Below are 24076 nucleotides of genomic sequence, written 5' to 3' on the forward strand. Positions count from 1 at the left end.
TTCCTGTCTTGATCCATCAGGTGGAAACAACAGATTATTTCCATCACAAAATCAGTAAATGTAAAACCTCGAGTGCCCTTTCGCCAAGACGAGTTGTTAAATGTTTAGCCGTAAACTAGACAAAAACAGAACACAGAGAAACACGCACCCTGCCTGCCAGTAGAAGCTGACTACAGCAGAGAACAACGTTGGGGGGGTTGGCTGGACGCGGGCGGGGGGGCTTCAGGCATCACCAGCGATGGGAAAGTCTTGGAAGGCCTGTCAACGGAGGTGACTGGAGACTCCAGTGGGGGACAAAAGGGAACTGGGCGAACAGTGGCAGGAGGAGGCTCAGGCCAAAGGACAGCAAGGAGCTAGCCTGTTGGCTCCAGAATTGGAAGGATTTGGGTATGGGGGGAGGGATAGAGTGAGTAACAGTTGGGTGGCATTGAGGTGGGGGGTGGGCAAGGGTCGGGTCACAAAGGACTTACAGGCCAGGGAGAGAAGGGTTCTAGTTTGAAGAGGGCTGGGAGCTCGTGCAGGGTCTTGGGCCAGTAGTGACACAGTTTGCTTTGTCTTTCCATGCACTGTACCTACAGTGGAGCAGAGCTGGAAGCCAGGATGCCAGGCGCGAAGCCAACTGCTGCAATCCTGCTTGGATAAGGAAGCTGGCATTTGGGCTGTGGTGGCTGTGGAGGTGACAATGAGACAGTGGGTGTGAGCTGCACTGTCCTCAGTCTTCATGTCAGTTCCAGGGCCTCTGTGGACATCAAAGTTCTCAGACGTTCAAGTCCTCACGGGAACCTGGCTCTTCCTCTGAACACTCCAGAGACTTCCACTTCCACTACAATGTAAACACCACTACACACTGTGTCAACTTACTCAATAACAAAGGAGGAAGGTTGCTGGAATTCCCTGCGCAAGATACTCTTTTCTGAATATTTCCATCCCAGGTTAGTTGACGAGAACTTGTGGTTAGTGGTGTGCGTGCATGCACGCACGCATGCATTGCTGGTTTTTTCACCCACTGGGGCCTGAGCACCTGCCTGGACACTGAGAATCCTTGGGATTCTGGAGGGTCTGGGGACATGGGTGGAGGTTGCATCAGCTAGCCAGGTGTGTACTGTGGGATGGGGGGCACAAAGAAGCCATGACTCTGTTGCCATGGCAACAGCTGGGGACTGCTGCTGGGACAGGATCTTGGAGTGCAGAGAGAAGCATCAGCAGAGAACTGTGAGGGCACAGGCCCAGAAAAAGCGCAAAAGTGTGGTCTTTTAGGAGGGTGTCTTGGGGGGTACGTGTGGAACCCCAGCCCACTAAGCACAGGCTCTTCTACTGATACCTGTCACAAGCAGCCCAAGGAGGTGGGCTATTTGGAGAAGATCCCTTGTTTAGAAAAAGAGAAGGCTAGGAAAATGTCAGATCATAAATGGTTATACTTCCTCCAAATAACGAGTTCTATAGAAGGGCCGAACAGGTGCAAGAGCCCCGCTTTTCTCAGCCTGCTGGGGCCCAGCACCCCGTTTACCCAGTCATGGTGCCACAGTCCCTGACAGTATTTTAAAGACTTTCTGTGGATGAGCCACAGAGACAAAGCTGTGGTAGGGTAATCTGCCACACTTGTTTGTCCTTAGGACTGTAGGCCCAAGTCTCTCATCCTGGGACCCAGGAGTGACCATAGCTCGAACTCTAGTGCTCACAGGAGCCGCTAGGCAGTTCTCATGGGTGTAAAGCTCCGTGGCCCGGCCCTGCAATGAGCCCCCTCCCCCAAGTCTTCCTGTGAGCTCGAGTCAAAAGCAAGTTCCTTGCTCCATGTCTGCTATGTGATTGATTGAGGGCAAACTGTTTCCTCTCTAAGCCTTAATTTTAAAAAAATGTCTGTCTGTACGCTTAAAAAAAATGTGTGTGTGTGTGTCTGCATGCGTGCACACTCAAGCACCGTAGCGTATGTATAAACCTCAGAAGACAACCAATGGAGCCAGTTCTCTCCTTCTGCCATAGAGGCTCTGGGGTTTGAACTCGGGTCAAATCAGGTCATCAGGTATGGTAGCAAGCTCCCTTGTTCAATGAGCCATCTTGCTGGCCCTTCAAGACTTAACTTTTTTCTTTTTTGTTTGTTTGTTTGTTTGTTTTTGCCTTGTATTCTGAGACAGAGTCTCACATAGCCCAGGCTGGCCTTGAAGCCATTATGTAGTTAATCATGACCTTGATCTTGATGCCCCAACCCCCCAGGATCAGATGGCTAGGATTAGAGTCACGGGCCACCATCTCTGGTTTACATGATGTGGACCTAGAACCCTGGGCCTCCGCATGCTAGGTGAGCACCCTGCCAATTGAACAACACTCCCAACCTGAACCTCAACTTTCTCACTGTGTAAAACAATAATAGCGACACCTGTGAATGCGTGTCTCTGTCCCCTGGGCTGTGAAGAGGGATGAAAACCCATCTGTGCTGGCCAGCGCTGGCCCACGCTAAGCTTTCAATAAATACAGACAGGGAAACTGAGTGTCTGGGAGTTGATCTACCACGCCATGGTGAATTACTAAGAGGAGACACAGTTAGACAAGTTGAAGACTATTCTCATTATATCTTATGTTCTGCTGGTTAGTTAGTGGGTGAAGCTCCTGAATTTTGGGGTACAGTTATCTGTGTGAATCCCAGTATCTGTATCTACCGGGGGAATCCTCAACTACCCTAGATCATCCAGCCTAGGCTTCATGGCCCTTTGTATGGGCTGCAGACAGGGCATTCACAGTGGCTATTCATTAGGAGGGGAAGGGCATGGAGACACCAGCAGCCTGGGCCAGTTCCGGGCCCTCCTCTTGATTTGAGAGCCCATCTGGGCACCATGTCCCATCCATAAACGTGCCCAAAATAGCTCACTGGGGCCCGCCAGGCAGGAGGACCAGGACGTCCTGTTCCCATCAGCGCTGGCCAGAGTGACCGTGTACTTGGCCTTCCCAGTCCAGGCTGCTGGAAGGGAGGGCAGAGCTCACACTGCCCAAGCCTGGCGGGAAGGAATTGGGCTCCTAGGCACCAGCAGCCAGACCTGTGAGCTCACTGCTGGCTGGGCACGTGATTGTTGGTGAACCCAGAAGTCTCCAGGGATGTAGGAAGCCTAGTCTCGAGTCAGGCAGATGTGAGTTCAAATCCCAGTTTAGGCTAGTATGGCGGACCATGCCTTTAATCCCAACAGTTGGGAGAGAGAGGCAGGCAGATCTCTGTAAGTTTGAGGCCAGCTTGGTCTACATAGAAAGTTCCAGCCCAAACAAGGATATATAGTAAGACCCACCCCATCTCAAAAACAAAATGACACAACAAAACGAAAAGCAAAGTCTCTCTCTCTCTCTCTCTCTCTCTCTCTCTCTCTCTCTCTCTCTCTCTCTGCCACACACACACACACACCAAATATACAAACAAAAACAAGCTCCAGCTAACAGTCTTTAGTTTTATAACTTAGGACGGTCACTTTCCCTTCCGGATCCTTGTTTTTCTCACTTCCCAAGAAAGTGGATAAATATTCAGAAGTCGTTGGCTGTGAGTGGGTGAGTACATGTTTAAGAGACAGCTAATGATTTTGTGGGTTTCTTCTCCTCTCTGCCCACCCCCAAAATGGGAGCCTGTGGGAGAACCCAGGGACACTAGCTTGCTGTTTGCAGATGGATTCCAAGACCTGCAGGGGTTGGGGGGATGAGAGGTGTCAAGGCCCCGGGGGACATGACAGGTATTCTTGGGACACATGCAATAAAGGCAAATGTGACTAAAACTGCCACTGTGCGTTTGACATTCAAACAGGTAAGGTTCAGACACCAAAGAACAGAGGGGCCCTGAGAACCCACTCTGGGCATGGCAGACACTGCCTGGAGCCCAGAAGTGTGAGAGTGTGCAAGAGAAAGGAAATCTATCAGACAGGTTCCTCACTGGACCCTCTGGATTGTTCCAGGTGCCCTGAGTCCTCAGCACCCTGAGAGAAGAGCTGCCAGCATTCCTCCTGTTCGCAAGGGCAAACTGAGGCCCAGACATGTTGCAAGGGTGGACGTGGGTCACACAGTTGAGTGGCAGAGCCTGGGCTGCCCAGCTTAGTTCTCTGGTGTTTCCTTTTCTCACCCAGGGCCACATGTGCTACATCCATTGTCCCTTGACTTCCGAGAATGTCCCAGGCTTCCTTTACAGCCAACCTCTCCTCACCCTCTGCTTAAATGGCCCTCCTCAGGCCTCAGGAAGCCTATTTCCCTCTCCCCTGCCACTTCTCACCAGTTCATATTGTCCCTCACTGGCTGTGACAGTTTGCCCCCTCCATCTGTCACCATGCTCTTGGGGACAGGAGAGGGATCTGGCCTGTGAGACTTGGAATATGTGAGGCCAAGCTCGTCCCTGCCTCCAGTGGACAAGGCTGGTCCTAGAGACAGGCTGACCAGATTGTTTGTTTCAGAGACAAGGTGTCAAGCAGTCTAGCCTGACCTTGAACTCACTATGTAACCGAGATGACCTTGACTTTCTGATCTCTCTGCTTCTGCGTCCTAGGGCTGGGATTGTAAGTGTGCTCAATGACAGCCATTAATATGGAACAGGGGATGGAGCCCAGAGCTTCAGGCCTGCTGGGAAAGCCCTCTACTGAGTGAGCCACACTCCCGGGCCAAGCTACTCCTGTCATGGGCTGGTTCATAGGTGGGAGAAATTGAGGCAGAGACACACAGTGTACATAGTTCAGAAAGGGCAGAGCAGAGAGAGTCCCTCTGCTTCCAGAAACTTCTCTCTAAACCCCTGTCTAAAACTCTACATGTCAATGGCCCCTTGCGGGTCAGAGCAGTCAGTCAATCCTTCCCCATACCCTCCCCCCCCAAACACACACACACACACACATACACACACACACACACACCAACTTCCAGCCCAGCAAGTACGTGGTAGATGTGCTTTCTGCTCCTAGTGACCTTTGCACTGAACTTACTGCCTCCTGGTTCCTGACCTTGTTCACTACAGGACCTTGGGTGCCCTCAGCAGCAGCAAACAGATCTGCCTGCACCTTTCTGGACTCCAGGCCTGGGCATGTCCGACTCCCCTCCTGAGGCTGCCCCAGGGCTCTCTGCTCATGCTTACTGTGCACCAGGCCTCACTCTCAGGGTCCCATTTGCCCCTTAGCAACCCTGTGGGGGCACACCAGGACGGGTGTGGAGAGTGAAGGTGATCAAAAGTCACAGGGTGTAGCAGGCAGGACCAGAGCCACAGCTTGGGGTGCTTCTGAGCGGAGAAGTGGCCTCCACCACAACCTCTTCCCAGAGCGAGCTTCGGATTTACTCCTCTCTCCAGAAGCCCCACGCCAGAGATTCCTGTTGGGCTGGATGCTCTGGAGCCCCTTTCTAAGCCCTGTGTGGCCTCTTTGTGTGGGTTCCCAGCGGGGGACACTTTTTTTTTGTTCTCCCCCTGCCTTAGGTCTTTGCTGACAGAAAAAAAACAAAAACAAAACAAAACAAAAAAACAAAAGCCTCAAAAACAACAAAAAGGAAACCAAAGGCCCAGTTTAGGAGTCCCAGACTCTGGGCGGGATGAAGTGGGCTGGAGGGCTTATCAGAGCCCCCAGGCCCAGCAGGCAGGCAGGTGACCGAAGCTAGAGGTGGCCAGAGGGTGCCCTTTCCCCCTCCTTTGACCAAAGCAGATCAAAGGTAGACCCCTGCTCACTGCCTCTCTCTCACTCGCCTCTCTCTGCAGTTTTTCCCTGCTAGGAAGCTCACAGGAAGCCCCAGGTGAGCAGCAAAGGTTGCCCACCTCGGAGGAGGCTGGCAGACAAGTCCATCCTCGAAAGTCCTGAGTCCCTCTGCATTGACTAGCTCCTCACAGGGCTGGACAGAGGTCAAGGGGCAGAGGTCAAGGGGACAGAGGTCACCGGTCCTAGGGGAGCCAAAGGTGGCAGGGAGCATTGGAAACAGACTATACAGCCCTTGAAAGACCCCCCAACCTCAGCCACTGCCATCTCTGAAATGAGGGACTCTTGTGGCCAGGATTTGGGGGCCACGCCAGAGTTGGCAAGTATTTCATGTTAAATCTCTGTGTGTTTTGTTTTGTTTACCAAGAGAGAGACTTATGAAGCCCAGGCTGGTCTCTAACTTGTAACACCACCAAGGCTGACCTGGAACTCTCCACCTTCCTGTGTCTGGCTCTCCTGCCCCACATGCCTTGCTGGGATTTTTGTTGTCCATCTAGGCAGAGGGCAGGTCCCACTTTTATTTCTTTGCCTATGGTGCCACGCCATCACTCTGCGTGGATAGTCCACTTTCCCAGCCAGTTTAAACAGGATCTCCATCCTTTCCTCCCAAATTTCTTATCTATCTTACTCTCCTTTGTGAATGAAGATGATTATAACTCATCAAAATAATCCTGTGGGTGGTGACTGGAATACAGTCAGTTGTCAGCCCCAGGGTAGGGCTGACATAAATAAGCCTTCCCGCCCTTTTCATCTTATTTTGTATACTTTGAATATTTTTTCCAAATTATTCCAGAATCTCTAATTGTTTTTTTTTAATTTTTTTTTTAAAGATAGATTCTATTTAGCCCTGGCTGGCCTGTGATTCACTAAGTAGACCAGGCTGCCCTTGAACTCACAGAAATCCATCAGTCTCTGCCTCCAAGTGCTGGGATTAAAGGTGTGTGTCAACACGCTCGGCTCTAGGTTTTTTTTTTTTTAAAAAAGACGTAAAATCCTGAGCTGTTGGACTGTGGAGTTGGATGCCACGTCACCTCCAATGGGCTGTATTTGCCCAGGGGCTCCTTTGGGGCTCCCTGGGGTCAGAGTCCCTCCCCATGAAGGAGCCTGTTATTCAAAGATAACCTATCCCAAGCAGGGAGGTCTTGGCAGCCAGAAGACAGGGCAGGCCAGGTTAAAAGCCTTTAGGGTTCCAGGCTTGACCACACTGTGGAGAGCGGGGCACCCACTTCCTTCACACCAGGCCAGATAAGCCAGGCTGGCCTTCCTGCAGAGGCTCCAGGCAGCTCAGTGCTCAGTCATTCCAGACAAGCCAAGGGGTTGTTGTCTAAAAATCGAAGCAGACTTCACAAAGCAATGAACAATTGTTTGGTAAAGTGCCATCTATCAAGGCCCACCGGAGCTGACCTGGGGAGCCGTGTTCCCACCCCCATGGATTTTAAGCCCAAGGGTGACCACAAGTGACATGTCTGGAAATGAAATTTACAAGGTTCGTCCAGACAACATCAGGGTGACAAGGAGAAGGCAGGTAAGGGGTGGAGGCTGGAAGGGCTTGGTGTGTGGCTTAGTTAGTAGAGCACTTGCTGGCCTAGAACCGACAAAGCCCTGGCTTCCACCTCTGGTACCGAGGTTCAGCAGGCATGGTAACTCACACCTGTATCTAGAAACAGAAGCCGAGGGATCGGGAGTTAGCCTCAGCTATATAGCCAGGTGGGCTATCAGACCCCTGTCTCAAGTAGGACAGGGGACAAGGACCAGGAGACAAGACTAAGAAGGGTTTGAAGAACCTCAGGCTTCTCCCTGCAAACCAGCCTGGGATTTGTCTACCTCAGTTTTCCCTCACAGTGGTGGTAGAGATGGTGGTGTGTGTGTGTGTGTGTGTGTGTGTGTGTATGTGTGTGTGTGTGTAACCCTTATCTGATGTCACAGGTTTGGAGACTCAAACCACAGACATAAATAAGCTGTCCTTTGGAGGATGAGATAAGTGAACCTAGGCAGGGATCCCAGCCAGAACCAGGAGCCGCTTGGTTCTGCAGAGGTAAAAGGGCCAGAGTCGTTCTCAGGGGGTCCGGGAGCCACAGTCATAAACATCCTCATCCTCAGTCACTGTGGCTAGCGTGTCACACTGTGAACAGCACATCTCCAGACAGCAGGCACGGGGCACAGGGTGGGACAGCCATGAGCCGCATGCATCATTGTTGGCATCCATGAAGCTATGAGGAGGCAGCAGCTGGGAACCGGGGACCAGGAGAGGCACCCTCCTTCTCTGCTTAACCTGAAAATCCTGTTTGATTTTCCTGAGCTTTTTGAGACTGTCAGTCATCTTTGAGTTCTCTCTACGATGGGAGTGTCTGGGGCAAGCCAAACCCTACTTCCGGCTTCTGTCCTATCCTGCACACAGCCTGTTATCCACAGCAGCCAGAGGGATTCTGTGGGAACCTGTCAGAGCATGCTGTGCCTCCACCTCAAAGCCATTTTCCCATCATGCCCTCCTCCGTCCAAGCCCTTCCTGCCTCTGGGCCTTTGCACTTTCTCCTGTCTTACTTCATTCCGAGTGTTTCTGTGTCCTCCTCCTAAACTGTGTGTGAGTGTTCATGCGATGTGCTTGTTCATGTGTGTGTTAGTGAAAATATGCATGTGTGTGCACGATCAGAGAACAACACAGGTGTCTGTCCTCACCTTCTGCCTTAGTTGAGACAGGGCCTTGTGTTACTCTCAGGGATAACTGACCCAAGAATTTCCAGGGGTTCTCCTGTCTCTGTCTCTCTTCTTGCTGTAGAGTTACTGGGGTTCCAGTGGCACACCATGTGTTCTTGGGATTTGAACTTGGCTCCTCAGACTTGCTCAGTGAACACTTCTTCCTCTGAGCTGTCTCCCCATCCCCACCCTGCACTCCCTTCTAACCAGAGACTGACTCTGATCTTCAAATGACACAGTGGCCCTTTGCTGGAGGCCACCGGCTCACCGCTTCGCTGAAGTGTTTCTTCAACCAGAAACTTCCAGTATCTGTTTATTGCCTTTGAGCCCAGTTCCCAGGGACTGGGATCTCTCGGTACCCGGACGCTGCCTGGCATATGGTGTGAACACAACCATGTCCTGCTGTGTGGTGAGGAACAGAAGCTCCACCAGGCTGTCTGCCAGAGCTCGGGGTTCACCACCAGACTCCAAGGCAGCGAGAATCATGAAGTGTTTCAGACTGGGGACATTGATCAACTTAGCGATGCTCGCCATAGCTTCTGTGAGATGCCACACACTGTGGCGAGGCGTGGAGTCTTGATGTGGTGTCTCCCTGGGGTGTCTCTGGAAATGGTAATGTTTGGGCCTTGGGTCCAGCTAATGGGAAGTGCGTGGCCAAGGTCTTTATCAATGATCACAGTACCATGAGGGGATGGATCGTACAGCCGGGGACCAGCGCACTTGGTGGTATCTGGAGTCTGCACTGGGCAACCCTGTAAATGAGCATGCTCATCACTGGAACACAGGAGGGGGACTGATTGGGGTTTGAGGGTCAGACTGGGAGTAAGAATTGGGGTTCTGTGGGGTGTCTAGATGGATCCCAGGTACATCTGATTGGCAGCTGACCTCAGCCAACTGGCTTGGGTGGGGCACGCAGGTCTGAGGGCTAACAGGGCTAATTGGCCACTGAATATGGGAAGTGGCTGAGATAGCCCGAAACCAAAGGGTGAGGAAGATTAGTGGGGTGGAGGACACAGGACTCCAGGGACCCCAGTGTTTGTGTATAGAGGAAAGCCAGGAACAGAAGGTGCCATGACAGGGCAGCTGCTCTGTACCCAGACTCTGGGGTCCCCTCCCTGAAGAAGGAGGCAATGTCACTCAACCAAGTGACTCACCGTGACCCAGAGTCAGTGTGATACAGATATGCCTATGGCACAGGCGTCCTAGGATGAGAGGCTCAGGGAGCAAAGCCACACCCACCATGCCCAGGCAGCTGCTGGCCTCAGACTGGAGAATGGGTGAAGGGGCAGAGCCCCTCAGGCCTGTGCTGGTTGCCAACCTGAGGCTGACTTCATCTGCAGGGAGAGCTGAGGGCTCAGGGGATGCTTAAGGCAGCATCCTCCAGCCGGAGATGACAGACACATGTTGGAAGACACAGCAGAATGGCCAAACCAAAGCTGGGACAGACTGAGTGGCTGCGGTATCCAATCTGCCCCACCCCCCACCTCTGGCAGCCCCACATGCCTGTCCCTGGATCTGGGGATAGTAGCACTCACATTGGTAGCCAGGGTCTGTGTCCCTCACAGTTGACACCTGAGGGTTCTGGAGAGTGATGCCTTTCTTCCATGACAAAGCCAGTTTGAGTCATGTTTATCTCTCCAGAACTTGACAGTTTCCAAGAACAGTAGAGTTCTGTGGCGAGCTGGCTTTCAGAAACTGATTCACAGCCAGGCCTGGGCTTGAGGGGCCATGGGGAGGTGTCTTGAGAGAGCCAGGCTGCTTTACTGTGGTCTGGGGGCCTGCTTGAGGCATCAGGGCTGGCTCTACTTTTGTTCTCTGTGAGGGGTTCCTGACTCACAGAGTTCTTAAGTGTGTTTATCTTTCTGGAAGGTTCAGGGAAGAGGAACTGGGGAGCCAGGGCTGCTTGGCTCCAGGAGCACCTTCTCAGACCCCTGTTCTGGGCTTCTGTCTCCTCATTTCTAAAGGGGATAAGACTGTTCAAACATCAAAGCTTTTCAAAATTTTCCCATTAAGAGAGGCGAACCCCATCATGACTGAGACATTACCTGGCATCTGAGCTGTAGGTCAGAGAAGGAGGTGACCATGAAGTGAGTCCCCTCCTGTTGTCACCCCTGCAAGTGTCTCTAAGCTGTTTGGGACCCACTGAGCCCAAGGAGAGCATTGCCAGCCTTCCAGACAGCATGCACAGAGAGTGCTGGGCCCAGAAAGGAGAGAGCTGCAGCTGGCAGTGTTGGGTACACTGAGAAGGTTCAGTAGCCACCTCTGTTCATCCTGCCAGCCCACAGTGTGCTTCAAGGCCAGGGTCTTCCCACAGGCGTTATCAGAGGCAGCTTCTCCATCCCAGGGGGACACAAACACATGTGAATACCAGGGGTACCACTTACTGTCTTAGTTTCTTTTTTATTGCTGTGGTGGTTTGAATAGGAATAGCCCCCATAGACTCCTGTGTTTGCATGCTTGCTCCATAAGGAGTGGCACTGTTCCAGAGGTGTGACCTTGTGGGAGTACATGTGGTCTTGTTGGAGGAAGTGTGTCACTGTGGGGGCGGGCTTTGAGGTCTCATACATGCTCAAGCTATGCTCAGGGTGACATACAGTCCCCTTCTGCTGCCTGTGGAACCCTCAGCTCCTTCTCCAGCAGCATGTCTGCCTGGATGTTCCCATGCTCCCCGCCATGACGATAATGAACTGAACCTCTGAAACTGTGAGGCAGCCCCAGTGAGATGTTTTCCTTTATAAGAGTTGCTACAGTCATGGTGTCTCTTCACAGCTGCGAATCACCTAAGACAATTGCTGTGGTACTATTGCTGCTGTGGCACCTTACGACCTAGTCCATGGGTTTGGCCTCAGGAAGATTCTTAGGTCAAGGAAGCAGCCACATAAATATCATGCGCGTGGTCTCCACGACCCACGCTGCTCTCAGCACTACTGACTTCTAAGTTCACCACTTGTGTGGCCCATGAAGTTCTGCTTACAATGTTCAACCAGTTTCCAAGTTCAAAGCCAAAGTCTTCCACATTACTCCCCAAAACATGATCAGGCCTGTCACTGCACACACGTGGTACCGACTTCCGTTACTATTTGGTTGCTGTGAAGAGACGCTGTGACCGAAACAATTTACAGAAGGAAAAGTCATTTGGGACTTATAGTTTCCAAGGGTTAAAGTTCATAGAGTAGAAGAAAGGCACAGCAGTGGCGAGAACAGCTGAGAGTTCACATCTAGATCCATAAGGCAGAGAGCACAGGTGAACAGTGACACACCTCTTCCAGCAAGGCCACACCTCCACCAGCAAGGCCACACCTCCTCCAACAAGGCCACACCTCCTCCAACAAGGCCACACCTCTTAATTATTCACAAACAGTTCCACCAACTAGGGTTCAAGTACTCAAACACATGGGCCTATGGGGGCTATTCTCAAACCACCACATCCAGATACTTCCTGGCACACACAACACACACACACACACACACACACACACACACAGTCAGCTGCATCTCTTATCTCTGTTGTGTGTCATGTTTTCTTAGCCCGTGTTTCATCTTAGCAGTGCCAGATTGGTACAGAGACTGGCCTCAGCCTCACGTGACCACAGAGAATGAAAACACCGTTGAGCTTAACCATGGGGAGGGGCCTGCTCTGGGGCCTCAGCCTATGACTGATGTGTTGCTGTGTGGCACACTTCAGGTGACAGCCTTTGTTCATTAGATTCCTGGCCCCCTCTCCCTCTCCCTCCCTCCTCCTTGCTCTGCTCCTTACCCCCTGCATGCCTTTTCTTTTGCCATTGCTTAAAATCTTTTTTTTTTTTGCCAATTTGCATTTTCCAAATATTTCTTCTGTGAACACGTTCTGTTTGTGTCATAACCGAGAGAGTGTTTGCAGGCCAGTACTCAGCCTCCAGCCAAGTTAGATAAACAGCCTCACGCACAGCACAAGCCGAATGAAAACTTCCGCCTCCACTGCCCAGGCCTGTTTGGCCAGGAGGGCGTCACTTCTGGAAAACTGTGGGCTGAGGCCCAGCCCCTGGCAGCAGCCATGTGCCCTGGGGCACAGGGCCAGCATCTCTGTCTGGCCAAGGTGGAGTTATTCCCCCCCCACAACCCCCGCCACCACTTCTCACATGAAGAACTGATTGAGCAGAACAGGCTGGCCCACCCTGCCCCACACCACTTCTTGGAACCTTTGTGTGTGTTCACTTCTCTGATTCACTTGCTTTCCAAGAGGCCCAGGATTAGGCTCAGCAACCGCGGTGCCTGAGTGAAGAGTGGGCAGACCTTACCCAGGTAGCAGCTCGTCACAAAGGAATCAGTGAGCCAGCATCTCCCTTCTTTTTCCCCACTGGCAGCCTCCTGGTTTGCATGCTGAGCCTGATTCCTCTCACTGGGTGGGATTCAGGTGTGCTGATTCTTAGTTCAGCTTCCCAGCCACAGGGCTGGTTTTTACTGCTCTCACCTCATGCCAAAATCCTTTTCCCACCAGATTTCTGCATGGGCAAGAATGGGCCATGGCCGTCTTGGATATGTCAACACTTAGTGCTGGGCAGAATCAGTGGGGTGAGTGGATGGATGGATGGATAGATGGATGGATAGATGGATGGACAAGTGGCCAGAGGCAAAGACATGCTTCACTTCAGACCTGCGTTCCCCTTCTTCAAAGTCACTCTCTGTACTCAGAAGCAAGAAGAAGGAGCTGGTTTCCCTCTATGCCACAACCTGTTTGTGTGAGAACCCTGGGTCCCCAGGACAGGACAGGCTTCCAGAGGGAGCCTCTAGACAGGGAGGGCCCAGTCATCACCCCAGGGCCACTGGCTCTGGCCTCGGGACTTCCGTGGGGGCCCTTGATGGCCCCCCTCCTTGGTCTACTTTATTTTTAGCAGTGGAGCTGGGCAGAGCCCTCTCCTTAGGACAAGTCCTAAGGCCAAGGGAGGGCTTTGAAACCGGGTGAGAAACTAGGTCAGGCCGGCAGCTGGCGCTGCTCCAGACGATAAGGCCGGGAAGTTTAATAACGTGAGTGGCCGATCTATGACATAACTGAGAGGAAACGGCAATTAAGGGGCGATTGTGCAAGCGGACAAGCTCCTTCGCAGCTCATAAAAGGGAGAAGCTGCATTGTCCTCTAGGGCCGCACACGCGGCCCATGGAGCGTGGACAGTAACCACCCCTTCACTGAGTGTCACCCACCTCCTACGACCTCTTCAGGACAGGGGGACCCGGAGAGGCTCTAAGGGCCCACAAGCTCCCACAGGCTGCCTTGCTTTGCTGGGGCTTTGTTGAGAGTTGCCAAGAAGCCAGACTCTTGGCTGGTGGCTGGGACACAGCTGCAGAGTGACGCAGCCGCTTTGCTTAGCAGGTGAACTAAAGAAGAATCCCCTGAGCCCTCCCGCCTCACCCTCCTGCACCTCAGTTACTGTGGGCCTTTAAACCCTCAGTACCGTGTGTCCAGTCTGTCCAACCATTTGCTTCATCTTCAGAGCTGGACTTGTTTCTTCTTGAAGTACAAACCCCGGCTCACCACAGGGCCTTTGTGCTTGCTATGATCTTGGCTAGGATACTCTCCCTAGGATACACTTGACTCCCTAACACCACCAGCCTTTGCTTAAATGTCGCTGTCACATTACAATCATGGCTGGCCAATCCTCCTGAGAACAGAGGCTCACTCGCTGTTCCTAGCCCACCTTTGCCTTTGTCAGCACCACTTACCCCCAAACTACCCCGTGCCATCCTGGGGTCCCACACGGGCCCTGCGGCATGTGAGTGTCCTGTCAGAGGGACTTCTGTCCATCTCACTCTGGGCTGCAGCCCTGGCACCAAGAACCTTTGAGAAGGTAAGAGCGTCTTCGTAAGTAGTGGTGAATGAGACAGTGGGCGAAGGAATTCGTGAATGGATAAGAGAAAGAATATGTTAGTGGATGCATGTAGAAATGAATGACTGAGTGACTGTGTGAATTAGCTAATTAGCTAGCTAGTAAGTGAGCTCGTGGGTGAATGTGAATAAATGAATGTCTGAATGAGCCACTGAAGGTGTTAGTGAATGCATGAATGAGGAGTGAATGAATGAGTGAACAAATGAATGAGTGTGTAAATGAATGAGTGAGTGAACAAATGAATGAGTGCATGAATGAATGAGTGAACAAATGAAAGTGTGTAAGTGAATGAATGAATGAGTGAACAAATAAATGAGCAGATGAATAAATGAGTTGTGAATGAATGAGTGTGTGGATGAATGAATGAGTGTGTGAATGAAGACATGGATGAATATTGCTGTTATCACTGAATCAAGAGTCAGCCTCCAACCACTCAGGACCGAGCCCTTGTGGAAGCTTCTGGTAGGACAATAGCAGGGTCTGCCATGCTGCTAGGGCAACCCTCTGTCAGCATCTGTCACCTGTGCTCCAATAGGGTGTTGGCCCCTCCCACTTCCTGGGCCTTTCTGGATGGGCTGCTGATTGGTGCAATCATCTGGCTGCCTATCCAGGTCACGCCTGTTCAGGAGCAGCCACACATGCAGACCCTCAGGCAGGGACACACACGCTGTCCCCACACACTCCCATTCCCACCCTGAGCTCCAGACCTGAACTCACATTCACACACAATTAAACAAACACACCCAGTTTCTCATGAACACACCCCAGCAAATAAGACCTCATGCCCAAACATGTAGGCACACTCAACAATCCTACTGTGCCTTTGCCTGAGTGTACACACACACACACACACACACACACACACACTCACTCGGTTCCACATCCCCCGCCCTCCCCAGCCACACCTCTTGAGATGTCTGCCTGTCTTCTGCAGGACACTGCACACCGGCCCCCACCCCCATGAGTGACCCTGAGTACCAGTGACAGGGCATCTCGTGGGCGCCCACCCCGACTCGGCTGCATCTTTGACCTGACCCCTGCCCTGGGCCCAGCTCATCACGGTGTATGATATGCACGTCATCCTTGACTGGGCCGCCCCAGGGCATGTCTGCTGGCGCTGTCCTGGGCACCTACCCACTTCCTCCCATCGTGGGCGGCAGCCTTGCAGACATCAGCCAGTTTAGGGCCTGCCTGGCATCTCAACAGAAAGGAAGGAAGCAATCTGTCCCTACCACGGGGACAAATGGGGGAGCTGTGACCCAGTCCGACCACTCGCCTGGAGGGAGCACGGCCTGGGAGAGGAAGGCTCACAAAGGGGTTCACAGGAGCACTTTCCTTTTTGACCATCAGGGGGACCATAGCATTTCTGATGACTGGACCTGTGGTATTCTGAACATGCCAAGAGCTATCACCTATCCTCAGAACAGTCTTGGTCCCATGTGACAAGTGACAGATTGAGTCAGAGTCCCCATGGCCCCAAAGTCCTGTCCCGAGCTTGCTCTTGTGCCAGCTTGTCTCCTGGTGTTTGCCTGGTGGTTCTTTTGTCTCTGTGAGCCCCCATCCCCATAGCCCTCCATGTTTGCACTTGTGCTGGGCTCAGGTGACAGAGCAGTGCACCTGTATAGGACACACTAGACAGAGGCCTGAGGCCTGAGTGGTGGAGTTGGGACAACTGGTGAGGAAGAGCAGAGCCAGCTTCACCTGGGCCAGGGGCTGTCTGGAGTGTTCCTTGGGCTTTAGGTTCCAAGGCAGGAAAGACACTGGACTTGACTCTGGATCTCTGCAGGTGCTGAGACTTGTGTGATACCAATAAAAACTTTTTTTAAAAATTTATTTATGTATATGAGTGTTCAATTTACATGACAGAAGATGGCATCAGATCCCATTACAGATGGTTGTCAGCCACCATGTGGTTGCTGGGAATTGAACTCAGGACCTCTGGAAAAGCAGTCAGTGCTCTTAACCGCTGAGACATCTCTCCAGCCCCAATAAAAACTTTTGCTTTTTATTTATTTTTTCTTACTACCAGCCAGTGGTGGCACATGATTTTAACTTGGGAGGCAGAGGCAAATGTATCTCTGTGAATTTGAAGGCCAGCCTGGTCTACAAATAGAGTTCCAGGACAGCCAGGGCTGCACAGAGAAACCCTGTTTCAAATTGTTTTAGATTTGTATTTACTTTTCTTTCGTGCACCTGGGCGTTTTACCTGCATGCCTGTCCAGATACCATGCACACAGTGTCCATGAAGGCCAGAAGAGGAAATGGGTCCTTAAGAACTGGAGTTACAGGTGATTGTGGGCCATCATGTGGGTGCTGGGACCAGAACCTGGGTCCTCTGTAAGAGCAGCATGTGCTCTTAACCACTGAGCTCTCCAGCCCCCAAATTTTTGCTTTTTCAGAAAGTGGAGACACATAGGCATGATGGCTGGTGCCTGTGGTCCCAAGTCAGGAGGATCTCTGAGACTTCTGGGCTAGCCTGGGCTATAGTATGAGACTCTGTCTAAAAACAAACAAACAAAAACAAACAAACAAACAAACAAACAAACACTAAGCACAAACCTAAAACTGAACTTAATGAACAAGACAAACCACATGGTTTGTTCTGATGGATTCTAACAGAATCGAGCAGAGAGGTTTCCTAATATGGAGCCCCCCACCCCCACCCCCACCCCAACCCCCACCCCACCAGCTCTTCCCTGAGTTCCCAACCAATCCCAGCTGACTACAAAAGCCCAGGTCAGTCATCTGGTGTCCCACTGTCAACTACATAGGTCTGTGAGAATCTTTGCCACATGCTCAGTCCCTTTGTCCCTTGCTGGGGCCATGTGGCACACTGGTCAGGAGGCTCCACACTCCTCTTCTCTCCAGCTTCTGAGCCCTGGGCTACAGTGACTCTGGCTCCCCAGTGGTCCCTGCTGGGGAGCCACAATGGCCACTGTTAGTGTCACTGGGGACTTTAGGTCAGGTACCACTATATGGGGTGAGAAACTATCCACTCTGGGCAGATGAGTGAGAGACACACGGTAGGCAAGGGACACCAGGTCCCCAAGGACAGTGCACACACAGGCAGGCCCTGCACTTGGAACAACCAAGCAAGAGCTTCAGCCTGCACACAGTAGGAACTTCACTGAGTTCCTAGGACTTTTCACAGACTAACGTCAGGCTTCTCATCACCCTGTGTCATCTCCTTCCACAACTGGGGAAACTGAGGCACAAGGGGGAGGGGAGATAAGTTGTATCATCAGGGGAGGCAAAAGCCCCGTTTATCCCAATGGCCATGCACTGTGCAGTGACCCCTGCCTCTACCACTGCCCACTCTGGAGTCACCTCCTCTCCCTCTTCACAGCCTGCCCTAGTGACTACAGATCCTGCGACATCAAGTCAAGGCCAAGAACTGGAGTCTGCACTCAGCCCTCAGATCAAGAGTGGAGCTGGGAGGCCTGCACTCAAGCTGGATGACCTTGGACCAGTCACTTAACCACTCTGGGTATTTACTTTCTCACCTGTAGACAAAGAGAGAGGCAGCAGTCACAGCCAGGGAGAATTTGCTGCACTATGCTGGGCTGCTTCTGGGTCAGCTTCAAGCAGTCTTCTCCCTGCCGCCTCAGGACCTTTGCACATGCCAGCCCCCTGTACAAACCATCCCTGAGCAACCACCATCCTCCTCCATGACTGCCAGGCTGAGGCATTTTCAGGTGACATTTCTAGGACCTGTACAGCATTGTTTGTCCCTTCCCCAGGTCACTCCCAAGCCAATACACAGAGAACATGGCCAGATGGTCTCACTACCAGGCTGATTTTCAACCTGGTCCTGCTGTTTTTCTGGAGCAAGATGGCCTCCTGTGTCCCTCTTGGCACACACCCAGTGCCCTGATCTTGGTTAGCATGAGCAGAATGTATGTGTCAAATGTGTGACTGAGGCTGAAGAAGGATCCATGACTACCTTAAGTCACTAGGTAAGGACATGAAAGCCAGAGTCCTTCACTCTGCAGCCTAGAGATGAGAGGTATCACTGGCCATCTTCAGGGTGAGATTCTCATCCCCCTCCCTCAGGAGCTGAGAGGCGGGAGGCAGCAGTCAGACAGGCTGTAGCCCCCAGCCAGCAGGAGGTGACTCACCAGCCTCATGATGACAGGTGACATTCCTTCTCTTCCCTGGGGGGGGAAGGGGGAGACTTTGGCCTGGAGATAAAGGGAGCCGGCCTCCCACTTCTGGGAAAAGGACAGACAACAGGGACAGTGGCCAGGCCACCTCTCGGGGGAGGGGGGCATCGCATGTCTATGCTGGAGGACAGGGACAGAGGCTGCCTCATGAGGCCAGCTGCGTGGCTCACAGCCTCCCTTCCTGGTTCAAGGCCTCTCTCTTGGGATGAGGAGCTTCCCCTCTCCCCAGTCTACCACCCTAGCTCTTCACAGATGATTGGGGTGCCCTCTAGGTGCCCTTTGGCCTGTGGGCTTGGGTCAGAAGGAAAGGGGGCTAGCCAATGGATGAATTAAGTAAGGAGTGTCGAGGAGGCGCTGCCTAGACAGTGGGCTGTATAATTCATATTCCCTCTGCCCCCGCCCCACAGACCTGCCTAGTTTCACTATATAGCCCTGGCTGGTCTTGAACTCATAGAGAGAGATCTGCCTGCCTCTGTCTCCCGAACCATGGGGTAAAAGGTGTGTACCACCACGCCCAGCTTTCCTGCTGTATTTTCAAAGTCTGTACCTGTGTGACTGAGGACCTAGCTAAGCCATCAAAGCATATACGGCTTTTCCACAACCCGAGTTCGGTTCCCAGCACCTACGTTGGGTAGTTCACAGCCTCCTGGAACTCCAGCTTGGAGAGGGGGCACCCAATGCCCTCTTCTGACCTCCAGAGGGACGTGCATTCAGGTGGTGCTCATAAATGCCCATAGGCACACACACATACACATATAAATGTAAAAATTACAAATACATTTTTTTGGAAGAAAAAAAAAACTTGTTTTGAAGAAGCCTTTAGCTGCGTTGCCAGTACTTGGATGTAATTTTGTCCTGGAGGGCTGGGGACACAGAGGCATGTGCTTACCACATGGCAGGGACAGTATTTGGCAGCAAGGAGAAAGGACCAGCCCCCAGAGGCTTGTGCAGACATGCACTCATCACTCTTGGGTCTGAGAGGCCTGAGCTTGTGTGGGGACAGGTCCCAGCTGGTGGACATGCTCAGGGCTGTCACCGATGACCCACTTGGGTATGTCACTTTCAAGCTTGCCTGGAGGACTATATCCCTGCTTGGTATGTGCTCCTACCCCAGCAGGGCTGCTGAGCCTGGGAACTCCCCAGCAGAGACAGGTGGCTTCTTCAGAGCCCCACCTGGGGGCTTTCTCATCTTACTGACTGCCACACAGGACATCCTCACAGCTGGGAGGATGCTGAGAAGGTGGTGGTTTCAAAATCAGGGTCCATGCTGAGGAAGGGACAGTGGAGGACATAGTGGTGTCTGCCTGGGGCTTGTCCCATGTCACCTGGTTCTGCAGCTGGCTTTTAAGCTTCACCCAGTGACAGGCTTCTGGAGCAGAGCCACATCACTAGGTCAGCTTACCTCCGATCATAGCGGGCCGTGCCAGTCTTTCTTCCCTCCCGCTGTCCCTGGACAGTTCTGGTTTTCTTCCTGCCAGAATCTTCACTGTTAACATCACAGCCCAGGGAGCCTCTTGTGTAGCCCTCTCTATGGCCTGACACTTTCCTATAGATCAAGGATTGTCTCTCGCCGAATCCCCCGTGCCAACCCATCCAGGAGCACACCGATCCCCCACGGCTGTGTGTGGCTTTGATCTCTCACCTCTCGCTTGCCTCTTATGATGGGGCTGTCGTGCTCCCCAAGATTTTTTTCCTTTTCTGGTTTTATTGTCCTTCTCTAATTTCGATAGAAACCATTCTGAAACCCCGGCCTTGCCGAAGACTAACCTCACTCCCTTGGAGGTGGGGCTTCGGATTTTGTCTGGAGGTCAGCCGCTGGAGTCAACAGGACTCTGCAGTGTGCTAGGCCCCAGGAGCAGTCCCCTCATTCATTATGATGGGCACAGATGTCTGTGGACAACAGTAAACATGTCCTGGGGACACAGTCACCCAGGCTGAGAAGCTCACATTGACATACGTGGACACCCTAGCCTCCATAGACAAATTCAGGATTCTTCCTTTTCCTGGTAGTCTAGTATTTCCCTCATTCTGAGATTTGGCCTCGAATCCAAAATTTGCCCCCATCTCTTAGTATGGGCATAGAAGGGCCTCGACTCTCTGAGACTTGGTTTTCTCAGCTGTGAAATGGGATGGATTGTGTCGTGCCAGTGTGGGTGTGGCCAATATGGGGAAGGTCCTCTAGTGCGACCCTATCTCTCTTGCCCCTGATGGGCTCTGAACCCAAAGGAGGAAGAGGCAGGCAAGTCCTGTTGCCACATTACAGTGTTCTGGATGAAGGGTGGAGGGAGGAAGGATCTGGAACAATATCCCATACAACCCTGCCAGGACAGCTGGGCTGCACTCAGGATGGGAGACACCTGGGATCAGGCTGTGGCCTTTTAGGGACAGTAAGGAGATTTCCTGATAGAGACCAGGGTAAGGGACCGAGCAGAGGGACCCAGCTCGGGGCCTTCAGCAAAGCAAGGAAGCCTCCCTCAGGGTCTAGCCTGGATAACCCCAGGCAGGGTAGGAAGTGTGCAGGTCTGGGAGGGAGCTGGGGCCCTCTGAGGACTCTGCCCTGTCTCTGAGTGAGTCTCTGTCAGGAGGAGGGTGACCCAGGAAGGTACTAACAGTCTCTACAATGCTGGTGGCACTGCTAGCCAGATGAATGAGCCCCACTGCCCCAGGTCATCTACCCTTCACTGAGGTTCAGAGTCTTCGGTGTAAGGTGTCAGAGACACCAAGACGCGTGTGTGGAACTGGTCCAGGGTCTGCCTTTAGCTGCTTCTTCCCATAGTTCTCATGTAAATAAAAGGGACTCTCATTTCCCACCGACTGGAATGAAGGAGTGACAGGGGCCAGCGGCGCATTTTGGAACCTGTGTGAAGCTGTGAGTAGCAGTTGACAGGGCAGATGGAAGGAGAGAAGCTGGGTTTAAGGAGAAGCACAGAGCATAGCCAAGCCCAGGAGCGGGTAGAAGACACAGCTCTGGGGCACAGAGTGTAGTGACTGAGGATAGGCAAACTGCGGTAAGTGAGTGACAGCTCCCTCAGTGGCCTGGGAAAGCCACTGAAGGCCACTGAAGGCCCCGGGCTTGAGGGACTGCAGGCAGGGGAGTACCAACCACAGTTGGAGTTGTCTCTTGGAAAGATTGTTCCTACCATAGAGTAGTGGGCAGATTCTCCCTCTTTTCTTTCTAGCCCAAGTTGGTCTTTTACTGGCTGTGTAGTCAAGGTGACCTCGAACTTCTGATCCTCCTGGGATGACAGAGTGAACCATCATGCCTGGCTTATAGGGTGCCGAGGATCAAATCCAGGGCTTAAGACATGCTAGGTCAAGGCTCTGCCAACTGAGACACACCTCCAGCCTGGGTCCAGTTATTCCTTCAAAAGGATTAAAGCAACAGCAACAATAATGATGATAAACCCTCTCCCTGCCGGTCCCCTCTGCCTCCCCCTCCCCTCTCCCTCTCCTCTCCCTCCCCTACCCTTCCCCTCTGTCTCCCCCTTCCCTCCCCCTCCCCTCCCCCTCCCCTCCCCTCCCCTCTCCTTCCCCTCCCCCTCCCACTCTGAGCCTGGCACACAGACCAGCTCAATGGCCTTTGTGCAGCTGTGGGGTTAGAGGTGCTTCCCTGAGTAAGGACAGAGCAGGAGGGCTCTAGGCAGAGGGGACACCACAGGCCACGGAAGACCAAGTGACAGCCAGGAGATTACCAAGGTCGGGAAAGGGGAGGTGGGGGTTCAGGCCCCGAGATTGACAGATGGGATGGGTGTGATCTGTGAGGGCTTGCTGAATATGAAGTGGCCGTGGACTATCCACACGAGAAGCCTGAGACTTGGATCCAGATTCACTGGGAGACTCTCGGCCTGTGGTGAGGGGAGGGACAGAAAAAAAACATGAGTCCTTAGTTTTGCCATCATGTTGCAAGACCAAAGGACCCTGCGAGAGAAATTATGGGTGCTTGGTTCTTTGGAGAGAGCACTTTCAGTGCCCCCCAAAGGTGAACCCTCTCCCCGGATCTTGAAGATGATGGTTTTACAAGAGATCCCGGTATTGAAACAACTTTCCCCAAAGCCTGTGAGCTGCAGCACTGGGACTTTAGGAGGGGAAGACTGAAGCCAGTCTCCTCTTAAGAGCCTGTTCCTTAACACGTTTCTAGCAGGAGGTCGTAACCCCCGCTTTTAGTTTTCCCTGGAAAACTGTCATTAGGGATGGTGGGAAACCCGGAGTGGGCCGTGAGGCTTTGTGTGCAGTTAATGGCTCTGATTATACGTTCCTGGCCCCCCTCTTCTGAGAAAGGCTGCCATTGGCTGCACAGTATAATCAAACCGTTTCTTATGTAAACAGTCTCGGGGCACCGGGCCAGCGGGAAGGTAAAAATGAAACTCTGCTCCCAGCCAGGAAAGCGATCTGCTGGGCGGTAGCAAAAGAGCAGGGGTTAATGACACGCGGTGGGCAGAGGCTGCACTGCACAGGGCAGGAACAGAGGGTGCTGTAAGACAACTTGTTACCGGAGCTATTTCCCAATGCAGACCGTGAAATGCTCCAGGGAACTTCAGGCACAATCTTCGAAAGCAAGGAAGCAAGAGGGGAAGGGAAATCAGGGAAGCGTGGAACTCTCAGAAAGGGCTTGTATCCTTAATATACAAAGAGTTCTTGCAAAACAATAAAATAAGATAAACACAAAACTAACTAGTCACCAAGGAAAAAACTACTAAAGGCGGCGAGCACATGACGACACGTTTTGCTCCGACTGTAAACCAAGGAAATGCCAATAAAAGCTACAATGATGTCATTTTTCAACCTATCAGATTGGCACATACACAGATTGGCAAGCTTAGGGCTGTGGGGAAGCAGGCCTCCTGCTCTATGCTGAGGGGATAGCACATGGTTCCTGGAGGCAGAATGACCTCATACCTGCTAGCCAAAGACCAGAAGTTCTAAAGTGTCCTGGAAATGATGGGTACATGTGGGGCATTCCACTCAACGTACAAGAGGCCCCAGACCCTCCGAAGGACAAGAGATCTTGATAAAGCTTTGCTCATGAAAGTAAAGGACCAAAGGTCTGCAAAGAAATGCTAAGTGACGTGGGCCTCTAAATCAACAAGCATATTCACAGAAGGAGGAGTCAGACTGCACTAAGCCAGCTGGGAGTGGCGGCAAATGTCTCTGATCCAGCTCTGAGGAGGCCGAGGCAGGAGAGTCACGCCGAGTTCAAGGCCTGCCTGTGCCACACAGTGAGACCCTGTCTCTGAAACAAAAACAAACAAAAATGCCCCAAAGTCCAACCGTGTTAGAATTAATCATTAAAAATGGTGGGTGGGGCTGTAGCTAATGGCCAATCAGCTGCTAGAAGTGAGAGGCCTGGAGTTTGGTCCCCAGAATCAAGGCCAAGAGAGAAATAGTACAGAAATAGTAAAGTGGCATTTGAGACCCCCACAAGTCGTTGTAGGGACAGGCCCGTGTGGCTACGGCTGGTGTCTCAGGCCACGTGTGCAGGCTGTCCAGATGAATCCCAAAGTGGGTGTGCATGCAGAAGGCAGCAGTGTTCTAGATGAGAGGACTTGGGAAGAGTTAAAAGGTTTCACTTTGTGTGTGTGTGTGTGTGTGTGTGTGTGTGTACACGGGTGGCATGCCATGGCACATCTCTGTGGAATTGATTTTCCTTCTACCTTTGGGTGATGTTCTGGTTATC

The sequence above is a fragment of the Grammomys surdaster genome, unplaced genomic scaffold (assembly GCF_004785775.1).
Source record: "Grammomys surdaster isolate TR1022 unplaced genomic scaffold, NIH_TR_1.0 193, whole genome shotgun sequence".
In the NCBI taxonomy this organism is placed as follows: Eukaryota; Metazoa; Chordata; class Mammalia; order Rodentia; family Muridae; genus Grammomys; species Grammomys surdaster.